This window comes from Mus caroli, unplaced genomic scaffold (genome assembly GCF_978045245.1).
Source record: "Mus caroli unplaced genomic scaffold, Mus_caroli_1 scaffold_12, whole genome shotgun sequence".
NCBI lineage: Eukaryota > Metazoa > Chordata > Mammalia > Rodentia > Muridae > Mus > Mus caroli.
Genome location: NW_028227267.1, coordinates 70,334,942 through 70,358,200, shown reverse-complemented (window position 1 = coordinate 70,358,200; position 23,259 = coordinate 70,334,942).

Genomic DNA, 23,259 nt, shown 5'->3' with positions numbered 1-23,259 from the left:
GGAAATAAAGCTCTAGCAGGCATGCAGGCATGCAGCTAAGGCTATCCAATGTACAACTGAAAAGTTACTTAAACCATAAAAACAACCCCTCCAATCCACTGCACAGTATTCAAGCATGCACTTCATAGGTAATTACTCTCTCTCTCTCTCTCTCTCTCTCTCTCTCTCTCTCTCTCTCTCTCTCTCTCTCTCTCATGTATCAGTGAGGAAAGCAGATATACATGTTTGGTGCAAAATACTTGGAAACTGAACTCAGGAGCACATCAATAAAAAAGCTATCTACCATAATCAAGTAGACTTCATCCTACAGAGGCAGGGATGGCTCAAAATATATAAATAAGTATAATCAACCATGTAAAACATTAAAAAACAGAAACCATAAGACCGTCTCATAGATGTAGAGAAAGTCTTTATGAAAATTCAATATCTACTCATTTTAACACTCTTGGAGAGTCTATGTATTCAGGTGCCCTACCTTAACACTAGGCAGTATATAATAAGCCCACAGCCAATATCCAGTATTGTGTTAAATGAAGAGAAGCTCAGAGCATTTCTACTAAAATCAAGAACAAAGCACAAAGCAAGGATATTCATTCTATCCAGTCCTGGTCAATACAGCGTGTGAAGTAGTGAGTAGAACAGTAAGACTAGGGAAGCAGATAAAGAGGATGCAAAGAGGAAGAAGTAACCGTATCCTTAGCTGTGGATCGTATGATTCAATACACAAGCAAACTAGCAGGGCACAAAGTTAACACACAAAAATGAGAAGCTTTTTTATACAACAAACATACAGAGAATGAAAGCATTTATGGTTCACTGCTTATGTATAAGACATTCTTGCCTTTTTATATTAACCTCATATACTGTCATTGCTGAAATTGCTTATTGAAGAAGTACATTGTAATTTTTGAGAGTTTTAAATAATCACTTGTATTCATAGAAATTTTCTTTTTTCTAGGCTACCTGATTCATTAATATACTCATTTGTAGCAGTCCTTTATAACGTTTTTATATGTCTGTGACATCAGTAGTCATGCCTTCACTTTCATTAACATTTTTCATCTCCAACAAATTTGATTGTTTTTTGACGGTTTTGGTTTTGGTGTGAAATTGAAAGAAAGACCTATGAAAGAAAACATCTATATGGTGGCTTTATAAAAAGTTAAACTTGTATTCTACAAAAGACACAAAGAATAAAAAAAGCCTTGTCAGGGACCAGGGGAGAATATTTGAAAATCATGTAATCATGAGTCTGAAAAAGAACTTCCATCCAGAGTATAGCTATAGTTCTAAAATGAAACAAGAAAATAATCAACCCAATTTAAAATGAATAAAAGATCTTTACATACAGTATATGAACAATAGATGAGTAGATAAAAACATAGGAATATTTTATATAATTCCTAGCTAAATGCATTTGAAAACCATAATGATATGTATCTGCACACCTATTAGAATTTCTTTACTTAAAACATAAAAGTGATGTTATAAAGTATTGCCAAGAATATAAACAGCTCAAACCTCACACTAAGAATGAAGAATGATTCAACAACTATGCAAAAGAAATTAGGCAGTTTCTTACAAATTTAAACAAAGACTTATATGTCACCCAACAATTATACTCTCAAGCACTTACTCAAAATAAATGAGAACAGATCTCACAAAACACTGTATGAACCTTTGGTCATTATCATCCTCTACTAGGGCTGGAGAGATAGCTCAACTATTTTTTTTTAAGATTTATTTATTTATGTATTATATGTAAGTACACTGTAGCTGTCTTCAGACACTCCAGAAGAGGGAGCCAAATCTCGTTATGGATGGTTGTGAGCCACCATGTGGTTGCTGGGATTTGAACTCCAGACCTTCGGAAGAGCAGTCGGGTGCTCTTACCCACTGAGCCATCTCACCAGCCCAGCTCAACTATTAATATACTGGTCATACAAACATGAGGAATGGACTTCAATTCTCAGCACCTACATATAGTCCCAGGGTGGCAACACACACTTGAATTCCCAGTGGTGGAAAGGCCAACTCAGTGGCCAGCCAATGGAACAAGATCATTGCACCCAGATCATAGTGACAGGTACTGTCTGGGGGGGGGGGGGTAGATGTCTCTTAAGGAACAATAGTTGAGGCTGAACTCTGTCCTACACACATGCACACATGCACATACCCTAAGCTGGAAAGAAATGATTATATTAACAAGGCTGATTTTCAAATATATTTTGGTAAGTTTGGAAAACCCAGAGAAGACATGTCACATGAGTCAGTGTCTGTGACTTTCTTAGAAAAAACTCTGCATGCAGACTAAGTCAGTGATCTTCAGTGTCTCAAGCAGGAGAGAGGAATTTTGAGGATAATTAATTTTTTCTGTCATTATGGTGGAAATGGCTTATAAGGCTCTATAAACATTGAATTAACAATCATAGAATTATACACCATATAAATGGAATTTTACTGTATAAATAATTTAAAATTTTATTTTAAAATGCTAAGAGAAATGAGAATAACATTAAAATATTTTCTATGCTATAGGAGAAAAAAAGAACATTTGGCACCATTCCTTTTTGAAAAGCCAAGGAAAGCTATTTATTTGTAGCAAAAAAAATGTGAGATTAAGAGCTCATAAAATTAATTGCCTCCAGACTAATATCATAAAAAGTTTGTAAGTCGTTTTTGGCCAAAGGATAATGAGCTCAGACTAAAAGATTTGGAGAGGGAAGCCACATGCCTATCAATAAGCTAGAGGAAAAAATATGGAATGGACACACAACAGAAATACAGAGTGATATAAACAAACTTTGCCATACTCAGCAACCTTGACAGACTACATAGATGCAACACTGAGGCAAAGAAGTGAGCAGAAATAGTGTTCATTGCACAATTCCACCTACAGTGTCTGCATTAGATAATGTTGTATTGCTGGGACAAAAGAACCCAAGAAGAGATTCTAGTAATGGGGAAAGACTTGCTTGCTCAGACTTTCAAAGGCTTCAGTCTAGGACTTCTTGCCGTTGTGTACTTGGGTACAATATGGCAGCAGGGATGTGTCATGGAGGATGCTATTCATGGCTAACCAGGAAGCAGAGAGCGTGACAGGCATAGATTGGGGTTAATGCATCCAAGGACCTTGCTCTGTGATAGACTCCTACCAACTAGACTCCACAGCATTCCAAAATTGGTGACACTGACTCAAAACAAAATAGAAAATGTGTATCCCTAGGAGACTAAAATGGTTAAGAATCATTGCCAGCTTCACAGGTTTTAGAGTCATCACCTAGAAACAACAAAAGGAACTAAGGAGAGAGATGGCATATTCAAGCCACAGTAGTGTCTCATTGTCCCACTTATAGTGCTGAAGGTCCAGGCCACATGGCATCCCTCAGATCATGACAACCTCATCTCAAACATAGCCACACAGCCATAGAGAGTTTAACCATAATGGAGGCAGGAGGCTGATGACTTATGGTGCTCAGTTTGAATGTTAACTTCAAGTTGGGGGGGAAAAGTCAAGATCCTTATTGAACCTGGACCCTGCTATAAAAAGAGGAGTAAGAAGTTATCCTGCAGTGTGAAAATTCTATCTTGAGCTAAAATCTATATGTAAAGGTTTCTCAGCTATACATGAAAAAGTAACAGGGTTATACATCTGCTTATAAATATTGCTCCCAAAAGAAATATCAAACCTAAGACCCTCTGCTCTACTTACTGACTACATGTCCTTAGCTATTTCTTTTACATGGTTTGAGCTGAGTGTTCTTACATGTGCAAGCACAATCACTGAAGTAATGTCTGTGAGTGTGGGTGTAAGGAGCCGCCTTCACATTTGCCATTACAAGATGGCGCTGATGGCACTGACACCGGTGTTCTAAGTAGTAAACAAGCAAGCTGCGCATGTGCCGGGGTAGCTTTCCACGCCACGTGCTCTGCCTTTCCCGTGACGACAACTCTGGCTGATGGGCTGCAGCCAATCAGGGAGTGACACGTCCGAGGCGGAGGACAGTCCTCCATAAAAGGGAGGGGGCTCCGCCATATCTCTCTCTCTCTGGCTCCTTTCTCCACTGGCTCCTGATGGGGTAAGCAATAAAGTTTGTACTGCAGAAGATTCCGGTTGCCCTGAGCGTGTTCTTACCAGGGGGACACACAAAAGCGGCGGGCAATAAATGGTGCCAGAACCCGCGAGCTACTGCATCACGGAGAAGGAGCGGTTAATGAAGTGTTCCCGGAAACAGACTGTTGAGAAGGACCCGGTGTAGGTTCAGAACTCATCAGCTGGGGAACTGTGGTTAATGAAGTGTTCCCGGAAACAGACTGTTGAGAAGGATCCGGCATGGGTTCAGAACTCTTCAGCTGGGGAACGGAGCGGAACCAGAACTGTGGGGACGGGACGCGTGTTACAGCTTTACAAGGTATGTCTGGTCTTGAACTTTCTCTAGTGTTAAAAGCCCTTTTATTTCTTTTCACATGTCAACAAGTGGTTAAGGCAGGGTGGAGAATTCTGAACGAAATTCAAGACAGTCTATCAGAAGTAAAGCGGGGAGAGAGAGCAGGAAAAAAGAGAAAGCATGGCGCGCGAAATAAGTATACAGGCCTTTCCACGGGTCTTGAACCCAAGGAAAAGTTAATGTCAGGGAAAAATACCTGGGGAGAGATTGGAAGGAAAGAGGAGAAAAGAGATGAGTTTAAGGAGCCAGTTCTTAATAGCTGTGAATCAGATGAAGAAATTAGCCCTTCTGAGGAAACAGACTTGGAGGAGGAAGCAGCTTGTTATGAGAGAGAAATGCGAGCTTATAGGTCAAGAAAAAAGCCAAAAGCGACTGGCAAAGGCCAGCTTGCTGCTTGGCCTCAGGGCAGTCGGCTTCAGGGTCATAGTGCACCTCCGCCCTATGCGGAGCCCCCGCCCTGCGTAGTGCGTCAGCCCTGCGCAGAGAGGCAGTGCGCAGACTCGTTCATTCCAAGAGAGGAACAAAGGAAGATGCAACAGGCATTTCCGGTCTTTGAAGGAGCCGAGGGTGGGCGTGTTCACGCTCCGGTAGATTATACACAGATTAAAGAGCTTGCTGAATCGGTCCGTAAATATGGAACCAATGCTAATTTTACCTTGGTGCAGTTAGACAGGCTTGCTGGCATGGCACTAACTCCTGCCGACTGGCAAATGATTGCAAAAGCCGCTCTCCCCAGTATGGGCAAATATATGGAATGGAGAGCACTATGGCAAGAGGCTGCACAAACTCAGGCCCGAGCAAATGCTGCCGCTTTGACTCCAGAGCAGAGAGATTGGACCTTTGACCTGTTAACGGGTCAGGGAGCTTATACCGCTGATCAAACAAATTATCACTGGGGAGCTTATGCCCAAATTTCCTCCGCGGCTATTAAGGCCTGGAAGGCACTCTCCCGAACAGGTGAAGCCACTGGACAATTAACCAAGATCATCCAGGGACCCCAGGAGTCCTTCTCAGACTTTGTGGCCAGAATGACAGAGGCAGCAGAGCGTATTTTTGGAGATTCAGAGCAAGCCTCACCTCTGATAGAACAGCTCATTTATGAGCAAGCCACACAGGAGTGTCGAACGGCCATAGCCCCAAGAAAGAATAAAGGCTTACAGGATTGGCTCAGGGTTTGTCGAGAGCTCGGGGGACCTCTCACCAATGCAGGCTTAGCGGCTGCCATCCTCCAATCCCAAAAACGCTTCATAGGCAGAAATGATTGGAGGACATGTTTTAACTGTGGGAGGCCTGGGCATTTTAAGAAAGATTGTAGAGCTCCAGACAAAAAGGGGGGGACCCTCACTCTTTGCTCTAAGTGTGGCAAGGGCTATCATAGAGCCGACCAGTGTTGCTCTGTGAGGGATATAAAGGGCAGATTCCTTCCCCCACCTGATAACCAATCAGCTGATGTGTCAAAAAAACGGGCTATCGGGCCCTCGGTCCCAGGGCCCTCAAAGATATGGGAACCGGTTTGTCAGGACCCAGGAAGCAGTCAGAGAGGCGACCCAGGAAGACCCACAAGGGTGGACCTGCGCGCCACCTCCGATTTCCTACTAATGCCTCAAATGAGTATTCAGCCGGTGCCGGTGGAGCCTATACCATCTTTGCCCCCTGGAACCATGGGCCTTATTCTCGGCCGGGGTTCACTCACCTTGCAGGGCTTAGTAGTCCACCCTGGAGTTATGGATTGTCAACATTCCCCTGAAATACAGGTCCTGTGTTCAAGCCCTAAGGGCGTTTTTTCTATTAGTAAAGGAGATAGGATAGCTCAGCTGCTGCTCCTCCCTGATAATACCAGGGAGAAATCTGCAGGACCTGAGACAAAGAAAATGGGCTCCTCTGGAAATGATTCTGCCTATTTGGTTGTATCTTTGAATGATAGACCTAAGCCCCGCCTTAAGATCAGCGGAAAAGAGTTTGAAGGCATCCTTGATACCGGAGCAGATAAAAGTATAATCTCTACACATTGGTGGCCCAAAGCATGGCCCACCACAGAGTCATCTCATTCATTACAGGGCCTAGGATATCAATCATGTCCCACTATAAGCTCTGTTGCCTTGACATGGGAATCCTCCGAGGGGCAGCGAGGAAAATTCATACCTTATGTGTTCCCACTCCCGGTTAACCTCTGGGGGAGGGATATTATGCAGCATTTGGGCCTTGTTTTGTCCAATGAGAATGCCCCGTCGGGAGGGTGTTCGGTTAAAGTAAGAAATATCATGGCAAAGATGGGTTATAAAGAGGGAAAAGGGTTAGGAAATGAACAATTAAAACTGGGCCATATTGAACCATCTACCTCACCTTGGAATACTCCAATTTTTGTAATTAAGAAAAAGTCAGGAAAGTGGAGACTGCTCCATGACCTCAGAGCCATTAATGAGCAAATGAACTTATTTGGCCCCGTACAGAGAGGTCTCCCTGTACTTTCCGCCTTACCACGTGGCTGGAATTTAATTATTATAGATATTAAAGATTGTTTCTTTTCTATACCTTTGTGTCCAAGGGATAGGCCCAGATTTGCCTTTACCATCCCCTCTATTAATCACATGGAACCTGATAAGAGGTATCAATGGAAGGTCTTACCACAGGGAATGTCCAATAGTCCTACAATGTGCCAACTTTATGTGCAAGAAGCTCTTTTGCCAGTGAGGGAACAATTCCCCTCTTTAATTTTGCTTCTTTACATGGATGACATCCTTCTATGCCATAAAAACCTTACCATACTACAAAAGGCATATCCTTTTCTACTTAAGACTTTAAGTCAGTGGGGTTTACAGATAGCCACAGAAAAGGTCCAAATTTCTGATACAGGACAATTTTTGGGCTCTGTGGTGTCCCCAAATAAAATTGTGCCCCAAAAGGTAGAGATAAGAAGAGATCACCTCCATACCTTAAATGATTTTCAAAAGCTGTTAGGGGATATTAACTGGCTCAGACCTTTTTTGAAGATTCCTTCCGCTGAGTTAAGGCCTTTGTTTGATATTTTAGAAGGAGATTCTCATATCTCCTCCCCTAGGGCTCTTACTCTAGCTGCTAGCCAGGCCTTACAAAAGGTGGAAGATGCCTTACAGAATGCACAATTACAACGTATTGAGGATTCGCAGCCTTTTAGTTTATGTGTCTTTAAGACAGCACAATTGCCAACCGCAGTTTTGTGGCAGAATGGGCCATTGTTGTGGATCCATCCAAATGTATCTCCAACTAAAATAATAAATTGGTATCCTGATGCAATTGCACAGCTCGCCCTTAAAGGCCTAAAAGCAGCGATCACCCATTTTGGACGAAATCCCTATCTTTTAATTGTACCTTATACCGCTGCACAGGTTCAGACCTTGGCAGCCACATCTAATGATTGGGCAGTTTTAGTTACCTCCTTTTCAGGACAAATAGATAACCATTATCCAAAACATCCAATTTTACAGTTCGCCCAAAATCAATCTGTTGTGTTTCCACAAATAACAGTAAGAAACCCACTTAAAAATGGGGTTGTGGTATATACTGATGGATCAAAAACTGGCATAGGTGCCTATGTGGCTAATGGTGAAGTAGTATCCAAACAATATAATGAAAATTCACCTCAAGTGGTAGAATGTTTAGTGGTTTTAGAAGTTTTAAAAACCTTTTTAGAACCCCTCAATTTTTTAGAAGTGGCTGGAGTGATTAAGCCTTCCAGTAAAGTTGCCAATATTTTTCAGCAGATACAATTAGTTTTGTTATCTAGATTTCCTGTTTATATTACTCATGTTAGAGCCCATTCAGGCCTACCTGGCCCCATGGCTCTGGGGAATGATTTGGCAGATAAAGCCACTAAAGTGGTGGCTGCTGCCCTAACATCCCCAGTAGAGGCTGCAAGAAATTTTCATAACAATTTTCATGTGACGGCTGAAACATTACGCCGCCGTTTCTCCTTGACGAGAAAAGAAGCCCGTGACATTGTTACTCAATGTCAAAGCTGCTGTGAGTTCTTGCCAGTTCCTCATGTGGGAATTAACCCACGCGGTATTCGACCTCTACAGGTCTGGCAAATGGATGTTACACATGTTTCTTCCTTTGGAAAACTTCAATATCTCCATGTGTCCATTGACACATGCTCTGGCATCATGTTTGCCTCTCCTTTAACCGGAGAAAAGGCCTCACATGTGATTCAACATTGCCTTGAGGCATGGAGTGCTTGGGGAAAACCCAAACTCCTTAAGACTGATAATGGACCAGCTTATACATCTCAAAAATTCCAACAGTTCTGCCGTCAGATGGACGTAACCCACCTGACTGGACTTCCATACAACCCCCAAGGACAGGGTATTATTGAGCGGGCGCACCGCACCCTCAAATCCTATCTAATAAAACAGAAAGGGGGAGTCGAGGAGGCTCTACCCCTAGTACCAAGAGTGTCTGTGTCCACAGCACTCTTTACACTCAATTTTTTAAATCTTGATTCTCATGGCCATACCGCGGCTGAACGACATTGTTCAGAGCCAGATAGGCCCAAAGAGATGGTTAAATGGAAAGATGTTTTAAATAACAAATGGAAAGGCCCGGATCCTATTTTGATAAGATCCAGGGGAGCTGTTTGTGTTTTTCCACAGAATGAAGACAACCCATTTTGGATACCAGAAAGACTCACCCGAAAAATCCAGACTGACCAAGGGAATACTGATGTCCCTCGTCTTGGTGATGTCCAGTGGGACAACAACAAAGGGAAAGCAGCGTTGGGAGATACAGAATTGGACGGCTAAATTTGAACAGACCCTTTGAAAATTGAGACTTGCCCCATGCACTTGGACCTGTCCCTGACCTAAGGACTATCTTTTCAACATTTTCCTTCTTTAAAGAATGGGTGGGGGTGGAATTATTTGGAGCTGTTCTTTGCTGTGGATTAGTGTTGCTTCTTTGATTGGTCTGTAAGCTTAAGGCCCAAACTAGGAGAGACAAACATGGTGGTTATTTCCCAGGCGCTTGCAGCACTAGAACATGGTGCTTCCCCTGATATATGGTTATCTATGCTTAAGCAATAGGTCGCTGGCCACTCAGCTCTTGCACCCCACGAGGCTAGTCTCATTGCACGGGATAGAGTGAGTGTGCTTCAGCAGCCCGAGAGAGTTGCATGGCTAAGCACTGCAGTAGAAGGGCTCTGTGGCATATATGAGCCTATTCTAGGGAGACATGTCATCTTTCAAGAAGGTTGAGTGTCCAAGTGTCCTTCCCCCAGGAAAAACGACACGGGAGCGGACCAAGACCCCTTTGGGTGATGAGCCTGGGAGGAGGTTTTGTGTAAAGCCCCTATTTTACACACTGGGGATTTGACCTCTATCTCCACTCTCATTATTATGGGTGGCCTATTGCTCTTATATAAAAGAAAAGGGGGAGATGTAAGGAGCCGCCTTCACATTTGCCATTACAAGATGGCGCTGATGGCACTGACACCCGTGTTCTAAGTAGTAAACAAGCAAGCTGCGCATGTGCCGGGGTAGCTTTCCACGCCATGTGCTCTGCCTTTCCCGTGACGACAACTCTGGCTGATGGGCTGCAGCCAATCAGGGAGTGACACGTCCGAGGCGGAGGACAGTCCTCCATAAAAGGGAGGGGGCTCCGCCATATCTCTCTCTCTCTGGCTCCTTTCTCCACTGGCTCCTGATGGGGTAAGCAATAAAGTTTGTACTGCAGAAGATTCCGGTTGCCCTGAGCGTGTTCTTACCAGGTGGACACACAAAAGCGGCGGGCAATATGTGGGTGATCTGTGTAAAGGGCCCAGCACAGAGTAAATACATGAATAGATTTTTGCATCACATCCTAACAAACCTGAGGAGCGAGGACATTGTTAAGGGGGAGCTTTACTGTTGTGGAATTTCACTTCCTAGTCTACAAATCCTGTTTAAGCTTGTGACAAGTTCATTCCTTCCATGTTTATTCCTGGTAGTGATGCCCTGTGATAAAAACAAAGTAGATATCTACAATCAACAGGAAAAGATACTAGCCAGCAGTCTTTTGAATATGCTGCCTTGAAGTTCTGCATGTACCCACTTTACCCCCTAGCTTTTGTGGCCTATGGAATAAAATGTTCAGATCTCTTTTATGTCCAATTCCTGAGCATCCAAAAAAAAATCTAGGAACCTGACTAGGAATTCTTGTGACTTCTGGAAGCAGATGGCAAAGGGCCAGAGATGCTACAGATGCCCACATCTGACACAGTACAGTATTCTTGATTCGCCATCTATAAAGCTTTGTACCATTTCTGGGAAAAGCTTATATGATAAGTACAATATACACAGGCATATTCTTTATAGAATAATTCTGAATTTGATTCTGTATAATTAAAATTATACAGAAGAGATTAAAACTAAATGGTTTTTATTAACAGCTTAAATTTATTTCAATATACAAAACATAAAAATGCTATGTATTTTGTACTATGAAGTGTGTTATGAAACATGTATACATTGTGTAGTGTTCAAATGGGAGTAAGTATATCAATGTTGGTAATTTAACATTTCCTTATGGTTGAAACATCTAAATATTTCCATGTAAATACATAAATGCAAAATGTGAAACACTATCATATACTATGGAAACTTGACTGAACCACGGCCTATCAGAAGTTAATTTCATCTGAGCAACCCAAGCTCTCCTCACTAACCTTTCTCCATCTCTCCAACCCTCCCCAGCCTTTGCTAACCACCATGCTGCCTTCTTCTTTAGGTCTAACATGAATAGGCTGAGGAGGTGTTATGGTCTCTAGATTCTTTTCCTTAACATAGCAATCTCCACTTCTACCTGTGTCACAAATGATAGGGTCTCATTCTGCTTTGAGATATATCTATGAAGGATATCTTCTATATGTTTTTACAATCCTAATCTCCACATTCATGTGAACTTAGAAATTAAAATCCAATTCAGAATCTATCTTTTCTCCATAAAACCTTAACCATACAGTTATATGACTTTATCTGATCATTAGGAATAAATTATACTTAAAAGTCCCTAGATATTCATGAAAATGTATGTCCCCAGATAACTAATTAACATTTCTTCTATGGACAGTGTGTCACCTATGGAAGGCTTATGCTTTCTTTCTCAGTCAAATGCTGTGAGAGTCCATTCAACAATGCTCACCTTGAGTTGAGATAGTGAAACCAGGGTGAAATGGTAATATCCTTATCTCATCCTCTTCACCCAGTCCAGACACATATGCATGTCTGGGGCCCATGCTAATGTTTCCTCTTGTGTTTTGCCTTGATGCACTTCTTTACCATTGGGGAAGACTCTGCACATTTAGAGCATGAGCTCTTGAGAAATGCTAAATAACAGAGCCATTAATTGCCTCAAGGAATTAGCCAGCTCTTGCTTGCTTCTGGGAAAATCAATAGGTTCTTGGCAAGTTTCTGAAATTAAGCAACTGAACCTTCCAAAGCACTGAAGATTAAGGCCTGACATCCCCCACCCCACAAAGCTTCTGTCTCAAGAAAGAAATAAGTACAGATTAGATATCCTGGTTCAGAGCAAGACAGGCTGGTGTGTTATAGTAAAAAGAATTTTTGTCACATGGTACTTTGAATTTCATTTGTGGCAATCTACTGACATGATTCTGGAAGTGACAGAAAACGTCAGCTTGTGGGGGCTTTTGCAACCTCCATCAACATTTGAATTGTTTTAAAATGTCTGATTCATTCAATTATGTAATTGTTTAGAATACCCACTAGTAGAATTATTTCAGTGGTCAGCATTATTGTTACCCTACCACCCTGTTTTTCTGGATGTCAAGCTGGTAGTGCTAAGAACTATACATTGTGGTATGAGTCTACATCTCCTACAATGCCCAGTACTCTACGGTCCTAAGACCTCCTTCCTGACAATGAGCAACTCTGACTCACTGGCCCCTCTGATCTAGTCTCTCAATGCCAGTGTTATGATTTAAGAGTGAAAGGTTTCCCCACAAGTTCCTGTATTTGAACACTTGATCTACAGTTGTATGGATGTTTATAGAGCCTTAGGCCTCATAGGCCATAGCATGACTCTTCTCTGGGACTAAAATGGCTCCCTGCTTCCTGACCTGCTCAGATAAGAGCGTGATTCTTTTGCCATGCCTTCCTCACCTTGATGGAGCACATCTGCATGGTGGAGATGCAAATGGAACTCTTTTTCCCTTCAACTGTTCCTTGTCAGGAACTTAGTTACTTTTCTCCTAGCCATCGCCAGCATAGCCAGCAAGCCTGCTCCTCTCACTGATGCTAATGTTAGGAGAAGAATCACAGTTGAAGCTGCCCTAACACTGTGATTTCCTGGTCAAAGTAGGCATTTCCATCATTGTTCACTAGCATTGGCCCTCTCTAGCTCTGAAAGGGATAAATCCTTTTGTATGCCAGTCATGTTCAATTTCATGTATTTTTTAGAAGCAAACCCAGCCAAAATTGCTCACTATACTCTTGTCCAAGAAACACCCCTGACTTCATCTGCCGGTGCCATTTCCTCTTCAGGGCAACTCTGTCATCAATTAGATGCTGTCCTTCCACAGGACAGACAGTGGACTGTGCACAAGGCAGGTGCAATCAAAACCTTTACCACCAATGAGTCAGATTCTTTTCCCTCTCATGGGTTTAAAGGACACAGATGATTGCATGATCCTGCCTATTTTATTTCTTAGATTGACCTGTCTCTTTCCTTAGGACTTTATTAACCACAAAGTGTCACTGGAAATTACTCATGTCCTTTGATTTCTTGAGATTGCCATGCTTGGCTTTTTATCCACTGAACCACATCATCCCTTGACAATTTCTCTCATTCCTTGTTCTCCGTTCTCCGGTAATGCTGTGAGACTTTATTAGTGACAATGTAAGTAGAAATGGGTAATACATGTGTTAAGCATAATTTAAAAAGGACTTATCAGAGGAGATTTGGGGTAATCATTACTGTGTTAAGAATTAAAGACTGACTACATCAATATTTTTACTTTGGGAGATTGGGCTGGGAGTGGGATTTGGAATCAGAGACTGACACTGAAGACTGGACATACAGAAAAAACTGGAACAACAATTATCTAGAGAAGTTATATCCATTAAAATGTGGTCTTGGATTTTAATTAAGTTATTTGACAAGTATACCTCTCTTTCTATATGTAGATATGTTATATATATATATATGTGTGTGTATCACATATATATTATATGTATATCACATATATATCATATATATATATATATGTATATGTGTCTAAATGTCAAATATAGATGACTGGTGAAAGGTGAAGAAGAAATTACACCTTAGGAAGTCAGTACTAACAGGACAGAGACGAAACTTCCATGGGTATTTTTCTAGAAAATTAATTGTTGGTATTTGCTTTAATGAGTAAAGTACCTGCATGGAGAAGGCTTGGACCCAAAATTTTATGTGGTCCTTGAAGGGCAGGGTTAAGGAGATAAGTACTTGCAGGTTTAACTTCTGCAGATTAATCAGTTGTTATTTCAGTTCAATATTTAATGTTTCAAAGGATCCTACATAGACTTCCTATTAAGGTGTTTCTGATCCTTGTTTAGAGTTCTTGAGGGATTCGTTTTTAGTAAGACACCTATGGATACCCCTGCAGTAATCAGTTCAGGCATAAGACTGCATGGGGTCTCAAACAACCACAGACTAGCCTACAGAAGGCCACATATTTTCAGTCTCCTTTAGTGATGGTGATGACTTGAAAATGACTCTTAAGAGTGTTCTATAAAATCAAAGATGACACAAATTCCTGAGTGAATTCAAAGAGAATTCAAATAAACAGCTTGGTGACAATTGCAATACAGCACAGCACCTTAACAGACTAGAGGAGAGGAAGAGAAATTTAATGAAGAAATTGGAATACTGAAAATAGCAAATTGAGATAGAAAGGAATTGAAAAGTTCAATAAATAAAAAGGGGAGAAAAAACTCTTACCAGAAGCCTCAGCAATAGAATGGATAAAGGAGAGGACAGATAATTAAAACACACAGAGAGTGAAAATAGCACACTCTGAGAGTTTGACCAGAAAATGTGAGATGTATAGAACTCCATTAAAAGAAGGAGTGTGTGGATTACAAATGAAGTACAAGCTGGAGCATAAAAATGAGCAAGTAAAGCCATAATAGGAAGTTCTGCAAATCCCAGGAGACAGGCATCAAATAGAGGAAACCTTTAGAATGGCAAACAGAAGCACACATCAGCAGCAACAACATCCACAACCACCTCCCTCAAACCAAACTTAACAGATGAAACAGGAACCACTGTACTTATAACTGTTTAAAGAGTAATTAGATAAAACGGTCTTGAAAAGCATGAGAGAGAAGCACAAAGTCACATATACAGGGAAACCCATGAAAAACAGCAGTTACCAACAGATAGTCTAAAATGTAGGAAGCCATAGAACAATGTATTTTACTCTTTGAAACAGAACTTCCATTCCATTTTTCTGGGTCAAGCAAAGATGTCCATCATAGATACAAAGAAAAGAAAATTAAATACATAAATACAAGAATAAAAAAAATACATAAAAAACACAAGATGAAGGAACTCATAAACACTGAGCAAGCACCACATAATACTTGAAGGAATCTCAGACACTAAACAAGTCATGAAGAGGAATAGATCATAGCAGAATAGTCCATTAGCAAGTGAGCATTAGAGGATTACCAAAGATTACAAAATAAACCCGACAGAATGATAGGCATTAATACATACCTTTCAATAAGAACCATGAATGTAAGTATCTCATTTCTTCAATTAAGACATAGAATAGCAGATTAAATTTGAGAATCTAGGACATCTACTTGTCTGGAAATTATATGTGTGTTTGTGTATGTATGTGTATATATATAAATATGTGTGTGTGTGTGTGTGTGTAGTGGTAATTTATTATATCTGCTCTATGCTCTCAGTGGGTTCACATGGCTCCTTGCCACTCTCCCCAATATTCTAGATCCCAGATAGAAACTACACACACACACACACACACACACACACACACACACACACACCCCTAGCTCAATGGCGGGGCCACTCCTGAACCTCCATGTGGCTAACACACTCCCCTCCAATATTCCTGAGTTAATACTTACTAAATCTATATTTTATCTTTGCTGCTCTGGACCCTCCTGGGTGGCCCTCCTGGGACTGCTTTTCCTTTGTACCTACATTTTGACCATCTCTCCCTCCTGAACCTTCCCAGCATGGTCCATATGCCCTTAACATGGTGGTCTCCTTCCTCCTCTGTAGTGTTTCTTGCCCAGGAATTCTAAGAGTCTCACCTCTGTCTCCTTGCCCAGCCATTGGTCACTGACAAATTTATTTCCCATTCAGAGCCAACTTGGGACAGGGACACTCAGCTCAGATGTACCTTGTGATTTCAAGAACTAAATTAACACAAATAGCAATTCCTCACTCTCACCAGTATCTAAGTCATCCAGAGGAAAAAGTCAATATATAAATATCAGAGTTAAATGACACTACAGATCAAACGGATTTTTACAGACCTCTAGAGAATACTCTACTCCCCAACTATAGAATACGTGTTTCTTTTAAAGTGGTCCATGGAATATTCTCCACATAATGCATGTTTTAACAAAATGCAAAAAAAAAAAAGAATAGAAATAACTTCTTATATTCTATCACAATGAAATAAAAACAGACATCGATAGAAAAAAAATACACAACCACAAAGACAAATTAAATTCACAATGTTAAAGGAAAAATGGATCACAGGAAATGTAAAGATTCCTAGAATTGTGTGAAATTGACAATACAAGCAACTAGCATCTATAGGATACAATGAGAGCAATTGCATGAGCAGACTTCATAGCTATGAGTGCTTATATTAAGAAAAATTACTGTGGTAGAGGGCTAAAAAAGTGGTTTAGCAGTTTAGAGCACTGTTGTTCTTGTACAGGACCCGGGCATGGTTTCTAGCACCCAAATGGTGACTTACAATCACCCTAAACTCCTGTTCCAGGAGACCTGGTGCCCTCTTCTTGCCATTGTGGGAACCAGGCACATAAGTGGTGCACATACATACATGCAGGCAAAAGACATATATACATACTATAAAATGTAAAAATCAGCATATACTCCTGACAGTGTAGAGAAGCCAGGTAACACCATTTACATTGTTGGGAATGTAAATATGTTCAGCTATTGTGGAGAATAATATGACAGGTTTTGGAAAATTAAAAAACAGAACAATTTTATGTTCCAGGAATCCCACTCTGGAATATATATTGAAAGGAAATGAAATTGATATAAGCAAGAGACACCTGCCCCCCTTTTTTAAAATTGTAGCACTAGTCACTGAAGCCAAGAAATGGAAACATTCAGATTGTTCTTCAAGCAAGGAATGGGTAGCAAGAATAGACTGCATATACGGTGGAAGAGAATTCAGCAGCAAAAGGAGTGAAGGCTGTCATGTCCATCAACATGGATGGAACTTGAGCTTATCAGAGCACAGTCCCAGAAAGAAGCTGTGTGACAATTCTGGGTGCCTGTGATAACACACACACACACACACACACACACACACACACAAAAAAAAAAAAAAAAAAAAAAAAAAAAAAAAAAAAACAGAAACAAAACAATAAAACAAGAGTCTTGTGACCTCAGGTTCTTCAAAACACAGAATTGTTCTTAGAATGTGTTTACATGCTCCTCTCATGTGCAGCAGGTGGGAGTGTGTTTACTTCAGATTATTCATTATTGCTTGTTTTAGTTATTCAATTATTTCTCCATGGAAAAACATGTTTTTAACCACATGTGGCTTATCCTTTTCTTAACCATTGAGCTATCTCTCTAGGCTAAGATTTATTTGTCTTATTTTATGTGTATGAGTAATTTATTTGAATGTGTGTCTATGCATCATCTGTGTGCCTGGTGCCTGTGGAGGTGAAAGAGGGCATCAGATCCCCTGGAACTGGAGCCACAGATGGTTGTGAGTATTAGGTGGACTGAGGGAGTTGAACCTGGGTCCTCTGGAAGAATAGCCAAATCTCTTAACTGCTAAGTTATTCCTGCCTTCTTTTACACTTTACTCATGTGATTCTCCTTAGCCCATAAACTGTCTTATGTTCTAGATAGAAAAGACTATTGCATGAGACTCTAGTCTTCCTCACCTATCAGCTCCATTGTCCCAGGTCCCACTGTCTCTTGAGAGATAATCAGAGATCAATTTGTTAAATGAAATATGCCAGGCACCAAAAGAGCTACATGATATCTCTCATGTGTTGAACTGAGAAATGTTGGTCTAGATCAGTGGTTCTCAGCATGTGCGTTGTGACCCCTTTAGGGATCAAATGAATATTACATAGGAGTTGCCTAATACCATCTGCATACCAGATATTTACATTGCAGTTCATAAAAGTAGCAAATTTCTGTTATGAAGTAGCAATGAAAATAATTTTATGGTTGGGTGGGTCATCACTATGAGGAACTATATTATGGGGTCATAGCATTAGGAAGGTTAAGAAGCACTGATCTAGAAGATGACAATAGCGTGGGGCTACCAGGAATTAAGGAGAGGGAGGGGCAGAGGAGATAGTGGGGGGAAAGGTGAAAGGTTAGTGAGAAGCAGTAAATTATAGCTAACTAAGAAGATAGATGTTGGGCCAACAAGGCATGAAACGCACTTTATACCTTTTCTCTCTAAAATTGGAAGTCTGTAAGCTCAAAATGGTAGTGAAAAGGAGGTACTGAACAGGAAGGAGAGGAAAGTGTTTAACTAGAGGTCTACAAATATTAGCAATAGGGAAACCTGGGAAAGTATGGAGGAGCTCTGGACTGCTCTGCTTGACAATTGAAATGAACAATCATAGATTCTAAGCGGATGATCCTGGGTCCCACCATAGCCATGGTAACTCACTGGAGAAATAGAGAATTGAGGATGTCATGGGGCAAGGAATAGTGAAGCTGTAATGCCAATAGATTAAAGTTTTGGTAGCAGAAAAAAGAAGTGAAGGGTAGGGTTTAGGAAAGATTTATAAGCCAGAAAGGGAGCATGTGATCTTTGCAGAGCCGAAAAGCTTCAAGTGAACTACTAAAGGCTTTGGTCTTCTTCCTAAAGACAATATCTAAGATAAGGCAGTGGGGATGGGTGGCTGAGACTCAGGAGAATATAATTTCAGTTTAAGAGGCTGGGAAACTCAGAGAGTAGGGCAGCAAAAGAAGTGACCATATGGTTTTTAAAAAGTCAATCTAGAGTTATTATATGGGTTATTTAGGACAAGATGATGGTCTGGGACTGTGGAAGACAGATTTGAAATGGAGCTACAGTGACACTCAGATTTAGAAAGAAAAGGAAAAGGAAGAGTAGCGCTGCTTTGTGTTCAGCATTAGCTTGTATCAAGGACAGAACTCTAGGGCATTCAACATTTTAAGAGTCTGACAGGAGCTAGGCTATGTGATAGAGTAAGCACCGCCAGAGAAGTTGGAGGAGACCCAACTGGTAGAGATTGTGTAATTTTCTTCCAATTTATTTATTCCTTCCCCCTCCAAACTTGCCTCTTTTCTATCATGCTCAAGGATGAAGCTCACTCGCTTACTCAAGCAATAGACTGTTAGCAGGTATGACACACGCCACATCTAAGCAACAACTTTAATTAGCATGCACAGAATGGCCCTGTTCCTTTTGTTCCTGTCCTCCACTCTGAGGACAGTCTGGGCCAGACAGTGTCTAGTCCTTCCTTATGGGTATCAGACTGGGAAGTCATGTGGAGCCCTGCCAAAGCTGTAGCAGGAACTAAATATTGGTTTGGTAAGCCATTGATTTGGGGAGGTTATTTGCAGCCATTACCAATGTTAACTAATTCTGTGAGTATAAGGGAATTATAGGGACAAGACACTTAGAAGGGAGAAGTTATAGTGCATAGGAATGCTGTATAACATGGGGATGGAATGAGTGGAAGCTCCAGGTGTGGGAACTCCTGATATGTATACAAGTTCAGGGTTACTGTGGGCATGGGAGTGGTCAATCAGTTGGACTCATGCCCTCTTTTTGGTACTCATTCCTTCATTTTCTCATTTGGCTGCTGTCTGGAAACAGGAAACAGAACTGTGTTCTCAGTTACCTGTTCTTTGTATGGGGTCTTTCAGAGACCCGAGAGATTTTGAGATCAGAAAAAGTTCATATTCTAGAAGCATGGTAATGCTCACACATGATGATCTATCTGAAAGGGAAGAAACCTTGTACCCTGGCTTTTTGAGCCTTTTTCCAAGTTGACTTTAAAATAGTACCAAAAAATGAAGGGCAAACCTAGGTCTACATACAATTCCTAGATGCATAAAATGAACCCAGTCCCGAAAGTCTCCAAGTAGAACTTGACATCTTGAATGTGTCTGCATTCTCCTGCTGGAAAGTTGTGAGATTTGGGGTGCATACTCAGCCTTAGCATATTTCTAGCTCTGCAAACTTAGATACATGACTTAATTCACCAACCTCAGCTTTCTCTTTTAACACAGAAAAGGGATACTATATTTTGTTTCTTGACAGTATTCGAGTCAAAAAATGCTGAGAAAGCACTTGGTTTCCATAAATACTAATTGGTATTGTCTTCATAATATTATGATTACTATCTCACTTCTTAAATTTCTTTGTATACACAGCAGAAGTTTAAACTTTTAACTCGGATTTAGATGTGTTTGGACACAAACTAGAAGGACTGCCACTAAAATAAAGTTTGAGGGAGGATATGGAGTGAAAGGGGATGTGAAATCACATTTCTAAGCTGACGCTGGATTAAGGAAGGCAGTTTGGTGTCCTTCCCAGAGAAGATGTAGCTCATAAGCCCAGCTCAGCTGAGTCCTTCGGATTCGGCTCCAATAACACAAACAGAAGACTACAGAGCAAAGACTGTGCCATACATATGTGTCAATCCAGCAAAGCTCTGCTTCTCCACTTGCTCTTCTGGAAATTGAGCAAAACACTGTTTGTGTGAGAACCCAGCTCACAGAGTTGGGCAGTCATTCCATTCTTCTCGTAGAACACATAACTGAGAGTGGACACTAGGTGTACACTCGAGGCGCTTGGTAAGCATTCTTGCCACGAGTGCTCGAGTTTTCAGAATGATGAGGGCTAGAACTAGGAGCTGTGTACAGGTGGCCTCTTAACCAACAGACACCAGTGATGAGGCTCAACACAGAAGAACGGAGGAAGTCTGCTGGAGAATTTTTAAGTTTTTACATTTCTGAATATCTGGAGATAATTTCCAGAGATTTAGGAAAGGGTGTTGGCAGGTGTGCCTCATAGTAAATAGAATGTGCATATATGTCATTATTCTGCAGCTCATTGAATGTCTTGTCTGGTATTATCTGGCACCAGAGGACACTGTCTTAGAGCCATATAGAGGGCTGAACTCTCTAAAGAACTGAATATTCTCCTGGTAACTTTAATTTGATTAATTTGCAAGTACCCATCCATTTTCTCTTCCTCTTCTCTGCATGTGTGTGAAAATTCACATAACAGATTTGTAAGCCTTCATTTGTGAGACTCAAAAGCATTTACCTCTGAAAAAATGAGGCATCATACCATCTTTCATAATGCAAGATGTATAGAAATTAGTAAAAGAAGGCCCTGAAAAGGCAGCAAATGCACAGAGCAGGAAGGCATGCGTTTAGTTTATGAAGGAAGTTTTAGAGAAGTGCTGAGAGCAGGAAGATAAGAGGCAGAAAAAAAGTTGTGGCCAGGAAGTCAAATCTTATCATCTTTACAACTGACTTTAGGATCTGTACTAGCTCTCAACTTAACCTACCATATAGGGACTATGCATCTTTTTATGTGTTGAGCATGTCTGAAGATTGTGTGCGTATGTGATGGTGGGCAGAAGGAGAAAAGGAGAAAGAGAGGAGAGAGGGAAGGGGAGCCAACATATACAACACTGGCTTGCTATGCATGCAAACCTTGAACACTATGTTCCTCTGTAATGAAGTTTCTCTGGTGAGCCTAGATTTGTTTAGTCTTGATGTTTGAGATGCCCTGGGGATATGCAGTCCTTCTAATAAACTGATTTCCCATCTGTCAGTAATGCTTTCAGAGGTCAGATATTCTAGGTAATCCTTTCCTAGAGAGAAGCCTCACCTATGGTCCCTTCCTAGAACGACCCATTTCCATGAACTAATATAGGAGCCACTTAGGCCCAGCCTGAGCTAGTTCTGATGGGATGTTTTGAGTTCATGGGCTGCTTGTAGGGCAGCCAAAGGCTGTCAGTCAGGCCTGCTTTCTATCTTAACTTTGCCTCTCCTAGGGGATTTGTCTCAAGGACTCCTTAATAAACATCTAGCCATGAGTCAGATTAGACTAGAAATCAACTTAGAAACTGAGAATTGCAGAAAACAATAGGAAAAGACAGAGAGGGTTTGTTCTGGAAGAATACCTCATCACCAGTGCACCGTCAGCTAGAACTCAAACTACTCAAGGCATCCAGCTCCTCAGCTTAGGAAGAACCACCCAGAAACACTGCACAGCTCACACAAGCTTATATACTCTCAAAAATTCACGTTTTTTTCCCTTCTGAGAAAAGCATAGAATTTTATCTTTCACTTCAGGTCAACAGAGCTCTGCCTCTCGCTCTCCCTCTCCCCTTCCCCCTCCCCCTCTCTATCTCCCTCTCCCCCTCCCCCCCTCTCTCTCCCTCCCCCTCTCCCTCTCCCCCTCTCCTCTCTCTCTCCCTCTCCCTCTCCCTTTCTCCCTCTCCCTCTCTCCCTCTCCCTCTCCATCTCTCCCACCCTCTCCCTCTCCCCCCTCCCTCTCCTTCTCCCTCTTCCTCCCTCTCCCTTTCTCTCTCTCTCTCTCTCTCTCTCTCTCTCCCTCACCCTCTGTGTGTATGTCTTTCTCCATATCTATGTCTCTGTGTCTACATCGCCTCCCTCTCCTCCTTCTCTCCCTCTCTCTGGGGGCGGGGGGGGGGGTGGCAGGACTTTTTTCTTAAGGAAGCTCAGAGAAATGTTAGCAAAAAGTTTAAGCAAGTACATAATCCCTTATGTAATCCCTTAACACTTCCTGTTGTTATCACCTACACTTTTTAATTGTCTTTGCCATGGAAACTTTTGTTTATTTTTTCATTTAGATTTTATCTTGTTATTGTGTTTCTACTGAAAATCACTTGATATTCTTTCTTAGGATGAGTCAGAATATACACAAAAGAGTCAATAAATTAGTAAACGCCATCATGATTCTGAATTCCATAGCTTCCTATTAGAAACCTTCTTCTTATGATGGGGCATCATTACGGGAGTGCAGCCATCCAATTAGAGAACAAACCAATACAGGATATAAGTGACATGCAAGGCATCTGTTTATAGCTCCTGCCTAGTACAACTTCTGATTTCCAGATAGGAAATGGCAGTATGATTGATAAAACATTCTGAGAGGATAGGCACCTATTTAGCAGATAAAATGCTATCATTCTTCAAAGAAGTGTCTTTTATCCTGGGTGGTGACTCATCTGTTATAATTGTGTTTTATCATTGACAACACTGGTTTGAAGATGTAGATAGGATACAGCTATTTGAAGTAGAGAACAGCAGAAGCATCCTTCTGGGAGAATTTTTTTCCCATTAAATTCCCTATTGAATGTAGAACAGCAGCTTCAATATAAGATTTCAGGGTTTTCTAAAGTTATGACAAGTGTATTTTCTGGTTTTGTTTCTGTTGATTTTGTCACAGTGATTTTGCCATGAACTGCAGAGTTAACAGGACCTGGTAATTCAGGTTCTTTGTCATTGCTCTTGCCTTTCAGAATGTTCCTGACCACTCTTGCTTTATTTATATTGTCAAGTGAAT